Source organism: Lucilia sericata, unplaced genomic scaffold, assembly GCF_015586225.1.
Source record: "Lucilia sericata isolate MDLA Ls3-8-SP2 unplaced genomic scaffold, ASM1558622v1 Contig001128F_arrow, whole genome shotgun sequence".
Lineage (NCBI taxonomy): Eukaryota > Metazoa > Arthropoda > Insecta > Diptera > Calliphoridae > Lucilia > Lucilia sericata.
Window position 1 is genome coordinate 140,058 of NW_023995099.1, and position 6,300 is coordinate 146,357.

The window sequence follows — 6,300 nt, forward strand, 5'->3', positions numbered from 1 at the left end:
TAGGGTTAAAAATATGTTTTTTTTCATGAAACACATTTAAGATGAAGATTTTTCTATTTATTTTATTAAAAAATTCCAAAAATGTTCAAGCAAAACTTTAAAAATCGCATTCCCTGGCTAAAAAACAAGATTTGTTTAAAAATACTAATCTGGCAACCTTTGCTTTTTTTTAACTAGAAAATATAAGTAGAGAAAAAGCAACAACAACTGACACACGAACACTTGCATATACTAGCCTAAACAACAACAAGAAGAAGAAAGATAGTAGACAAGAGACAAACAAGAACAACAGCAACAACAATATGCAAACAAGTTTTCCCGAATGCAAAATGTGTAGGAAAATATATTGGAAATTTTTTTTAAAAATTTCTTTAAAACTATAGATTTTGTAAAAATATTTTTATAAATTAACATTTACCGAACAAGTTTTGTTAAAAATGTGTCTAGATTTTAACAAATTTTCCTTTTTTTCTGTTGATTGCAATATTTGTTTTTGGCTTTTCCTTTTTGTAAAGATTTCTTCAGCTTTAGGTTTTTTTTTTAATTTTCACACTTTCACTTTGTTGTTATAATAAACTTTTTTGTTTGCTGTTATTGTTGTAATAAAGAGAAAAAAATTCATTAAAAAAACTGCAATTTATTGTTAAAAACACACACACACACTATATTATGTTTAAAAACTTTACAACTTTCAAAAAAATGTTTGCAATTTTTCTTTAGGTTTCTTTTTCTTCGTTATGTTTTTGCTTATTTAGCTGTTTTGTTTCTTTTACTTTATCTTTTGCTTTAGTTTTAACCGTTAGTTGGTTATTTCCCTTAAAAATGGAAATTCTTTTTTTGTTAAATTAAAATTCCTTTTTTTGTTAATAATTTTTCTAATTGGTTTTTCACTGTTTTTATTTTCTCTCTACTTTTCGCCAATTAATTCAATTCTTTATTTTCTTATAGGTTTTCACATTCATATGTTTCTGCCTTAAAACACTTTTCTGTTGTTGTTTTCTATTTAACTTGTATCTTTTTTTATATATTTTCTTACAACACTGTTAACTATAAGATCCGTTTAAATACCTCCGTTGCGCTTCAAAGTACAATACGTACTGAACAAATTTCCTCTACGTTTAATGAGAAAAAAGAGAAAATTATGTTTAAAAAAATACTCGATAAAAAAACACAAATCCCCTCTGCTTTTAGGTCTACGCAATTACTCGGTTTACTGCAGCAGCAATAACAATTACCGCTACATTACATTACCCCACAAAAAAAAACGCACACAAACACAAAGCTAGAGAGTGTAAAAAACCCACAAACACTCTCTGCACATGTTTTCTTCTGCTAGCAGAGCTCTGCTCTAACTAGCAGCATCAAATACAGCCATTAATAATGTGTGTTTATGTAGTGCTTTTTTTTCTGTTTTGTTCAGCTCTATTTGAATTCGCCTTGTGTGTTTATTGTTGTTGTTTATACAATTGGTTTTTGTTATTTTGTACGTATGCATGCTTGTTGTAATTGTTTACTGCTAATGGTTTACAGTGGTTTAGAACAACTGGGCTTACTATTATTCAAAATGAAACATTTGATTCGAATAAGATATATATTGGAAGAAAAGAAATTATTGGAAAGAAAATTAAAGCATACAATATAGGTATTCGAATTGGAATTTTTTAGTTAACTAACACAGTTAGTTAGTAGTAGTAGTAGTTAGTTAGTTAGTTCTTAGTTAGTTACTTAGTTAGTTACTTAGTTAGTTAGTTAGTTAGTTAGTTAGTTAGTTAGTTAGTTAGTTACTTAGTAGTTAGTTAGTTAGTTAGTTAGTTAGTTAGTTAGTTAGGTAGTTAGTTAGTTAGTTCGTTAGTTAGTTTAGTTAGTTAGTTAGTAGTTAGTTAGTTAGTTAGTTAGTTCGTTTAGTTAGTTAGTTAGTAGTTAGTTAGTTAGTATCGTTAGTTAGTTAGTTAGTTAGTTAGTTAGTTAGTTAGTTAGTTAGTTATTAGTTAAGTTGTTGTTTAGTTAGTTCGTTCGTTCGTTCGTTCGTTCGTTACGTTATTCGTTCGTTCCGTTACGTTCTTTCGTTCGTTCGTTGTTCGTTCGTTCGTTCGTTCGTTCGTTCGTTCGTCCGGTTCTTTCGTTCGTTACGTTCGTTCGTTCGTCTCGTTCGTTCGTTTTCGTCGTTCGTTCTATTTCTTCGTTCGTTCGTTCGGTCGTTCGTCGTTCGTTCGTTCGTTCGTTATTCTTCGTTCGTTTAGTTCGTTCGTTCGTTCGTTCGTTCTTCGTTCGTTCGTTCGATTCGCGTTTCGTTTGTTCGTTCGTTCGTTCGTTCTTCGTTCGTTCGTTCGTTCGTCTCGTTCGTATTTCGTTGTTCGTCCGTTTCGTTGTTCGTTCGTTCGTTCGTTCGTTCGTTTCGTTTTCGTTCGTTCGTTCGTTCGTTCGTTCGTTCGTTCGTTCGTTCGTTCGTTCGTTCGTTCGTTCGTTCGTTCGTTCGTTCTTTCGTTCGTTCGTTCGTTCGTTCGTTCGTTCGTTTCGTTCGTTCGTTCGTTCGTTCGTTCGTTTCGTTCGTTCGTTTCGTTCGTTTTCGTTCGTTCGTTCGTTCGTTCGTTCGTTCGTTCGTTCGTTCGTTCGTTCGTTTCGTTCGTTCGTTCGTTCGTTCGTTCGTTCGTTCGTTCGTTCGTTCGTTCGTTCGTTCGTTCGTTCGTTCGTTCTTCGTTCGTTTCGTTCGTTCGTTCGTTCGTTCGTTCGTTCGTTCGTTCGTTCGTTCGTTCGTTCGTTCGTTCGTTTCGTTTTCGTTTTCGTTCGTTCGTTCGTTCGTTCGTTCGTTTCGTTCGTTCGTTCGTTCGTTCGTTCGTTCGTTCGTTCGTTCGTTCGTTCGTTCGTTCGTTCGTTCGTTCGTTCGTTCGTTCGTTCGTTCGTTCGTTCGTTCGTTCGTTCGTTCGTTCGTTTCGTTCGTTCGTTCGTTCTTCGTTCGTTCGTTCGTTCGTTCTTCGTTCGTTCGTTCGTTCTTTCGTTCGTTCGTTCGTTTGTTCGTTCGTTCGTTCGTTCGTTCGTTCGTTCGTTTCGTTCGTTCGTTCGTTCGTTCGTTCGTTTTTGTTCGTTCGTTCGTTCGTTCGTTCTTTCGTTCGTTCGTTCGTTCGTTCGTTCGTTCGTTCGTTTCGTTCGTTCGTTCGTTCGTTCGTTCGTTCGTCGTTCGTTCGTCGTTCGTTCGTTCGTTCGTTCGTTCGTTCGTTCGTTCGTTCGTTCGTTCGTTCGTTCGTTCGTTCGTTCGTTCGTTCGTTCGTTCGTTCGTTCGTTCGTTCGTTCGTTCGTTCGTTCGTTCGTTCGTTCGTTCGTTCGTTCGTTCGTTCGTTCGTTCGTTCGTTCTTCGTTCGTTCTTTCGTTCGTTCGTTCGTTTCGTTCGTTCGTTTTCGTTTAGTTCGTCAGTCAGTCCGTCCCTCCCTCACGGGCTTAGCCAGAAAAACCGCTGCATTACCCCTGTTACTGCCTCCCCCGCGGATTAGAAGAAAGAATTTAATCGAACAGACACATTCAATCGATTAAAATAATTTTCGGATACAAATTTAATTCAAATAAAACATTCCTTACGTATAATATATAAGAAATATTTCGAATAAAATATTTAAACATTTATGAATTTAACCACTGTTCTCTGCATATTGCTGCACAATTCTTTAACCTTCTCATTTACTCTTTCAGTTTTAAAGTCTTAATTGCATAAAACACATGAATTCCCAACTTTTACTCTTTTTGCAATGAACAAGACAAAAAATGTACAACAAAAGTACTGGGTAAAATACCTACAACAATGGCCAAAAAAGTACATCAGGTTTTGTTTAAACCCCCCTAAAAATGTAATAAACTCGCGTGCGCGCACTTATACAATTGCAAAGAAAACGGTAAATTTCCAAAAACAGAAAAAAAGCAAAACGCAATAAAAACACCAGCTTGTGAATTGACTTCAAACTTATTTGTGTATGTTTGTGTGTGTGCAATTGAATGCACTCTTTTTTATGGTTTTAACGGGAAAAACGTAGACGCAAGCAGAGGAGTGAGAGAGTTTAACTGCAAGAAAACTCGCTGCCAGCAGAAATAATACAAACGAGAAGAGGAGAATAAAAGGAGCAATGTAGCGGGTTTTTAGCTAAACCAGCGATTTCTTTTAGCTAACTAACTAACTAACTAACTAACTAACTAACTTACTAACTAACTACTAACTAACTAACTAACTAACTACTAACTAACTAACTAACTAACTAACTAACTAACTAACTAACTAACTAACTAACTAACTAACTAACTAACTAACTAACTAACTAACTAACTAACTAACTAACTAACTAACTAACTAACTAACTACTAACTAACTAACTAACTAACTAACTAACTAACTAACTAACTAACTAACTAACTAACTAACTAACTAACTAACTAACTAACTAACTAACTAACTAACTAACTAACTAACTAACTAACTAACTAACTAACTAACTACTAACTAACTAACTAACTAACTAACTAACTAACTAACTAACTAACTAACTAACTAACTAACTACTAACTAACTAACTAACTAACTAACTAACTAACTAACTAACTAACTAACTAACTAACTAACTAACTAACTAACTAACTAACTAACTAACTAACTAACTAACTAACTAACTAACTAACTAACTAACTAACTAACTAACTAACTAACTACTAACTAACTAACTAACTAACTACTAACTAACTAACTAACTAACTAACTAACTAACTAACTAACTAACTAACTAACTAACTAACTAACTAACTAACTACTAACTAACTAACTAACTAACTAACTAACTAACTAACTACTAACTAACTAACTAACTAACTAACTAACTAACTAACTAACTAACTAACTAACTAACTAACTAACTAACTAACTAACTACTACTAACTAACTACTAACTAACTAACTAACTAACTAACTAACTAACTAACTAACTAACTAACTAACTAACTACTACTAACTAACTAACTAACTAACTACTAACTAACTAACTAACTAACTACTACTAACTAACTAACTAACTAACTAACTAACTAACTAACTAACTAACTAACTAACTAACTAACTAACTAACTAACTAACTAACTAACTAACTAACTAACTAACTAACTAACTAACTAACTAACTAACTAACTAACTAACTAACTAACTAACTAACTAACTAACTACTAACTAACTAACTAACTAACTAACTAACTAACTAACTAACTAACTAACTAACTAACTAACTAACTAACTAACTACTAACTAACTAACTAACTAACTAACTAACTAACTAACTAACTAACTAACTAACTACTAACTAACTAACTAACTAACTAACTAACTAACTAACTAACTAACTAACTAACTAACTAACTAACTAACTAACTAACCTAACTAACTAACTAACTAACTAACCTAACTAACTAACTAACTAACTAACTAACTAACTAACTAACTAACTAACTAACTAACTAACTAACTAACTAACTAACTACTAACTAACTACTAACTAACTAACTACTAACTAACTAACAACTAACTAACTAACTAACTAACTACTAACTAACTAACTAACTAACTAACTAACTAACTAACTAACTAACTAACTACTAACTAACAACTAACTAACTAACTACTAACTAACTAACTAACTAACTACTAACTAACTAACTATAACTAACTAACTAACTAACTAACTAACTAACTAACTAGCTAACTAACTAACTAACTACTAACTAACTAACTAACTAACTAACTAACTAACTAACTAACTAACTTACTTGCCAGTTAGCATTACTGTTTAAGCAAGTTTGAATGAAAAGAGAAAGAGTGCAGCTTACAGCGATTATGCACTTTTATTGCCAAGAGAGAGAGTGAATTGAAAAAATGCAGCAACCACCACTACTAACAGCCGCAGCAGCATTTTAACACAAATTAATCCAATCAGAAATAACAAAACAAAAAAACAAGTTAAGAAAAAAATAACAAAATATTAACAACATTTAGAAAGAGAAAGAGAGAGCATGCGCTTTTGTAACACAAAAAACTGCAGGCAAACTGCAACAATGTACAGTTAGTTAAAAACTAAAGAGTTGATAACTTAAGAGAGAAAATATAAATTTAGTAAATTTTTAAGAGTTAAATATTTTTAAGGCGAATTCATTAACACAAAGCGTGTGTGTTGGTGTGTATGAGCAGTGCACTTTTTCCAAGTGTTTTTTTGTATGTTAATGAAAAATAAAGTTTTATTAATAATTTTCTCACGCTTTTTTTAAAACAATAAACATAAACAA

General features: G+C 32.4%; 1 protein-coding gene across 1 annotated transcript in view; it reads right to left on the reverse strand.

Annotated features, from left to right (window-relative positions):
* The window catches only part of LOC119610143 (heterogeneous nuclear ribonucleoprotein L-like), a 129,528-nt gene extending 128,414 nt beyond the window's left edge, over positions 1-1,114 (reverse strand). Inside the window, exon 1 of the mRNA XM_037965254.1 lies at positions 419-1,114. The gene's annotated coding sequence lies outside the window, so the exon portion shown is untranslated. The remainder of the gene's footprint in view (positions 1-418) is intronic.
* Between the last annotated feature and the right edge of the window lie 5,186 nt (positions 1,115-6,300).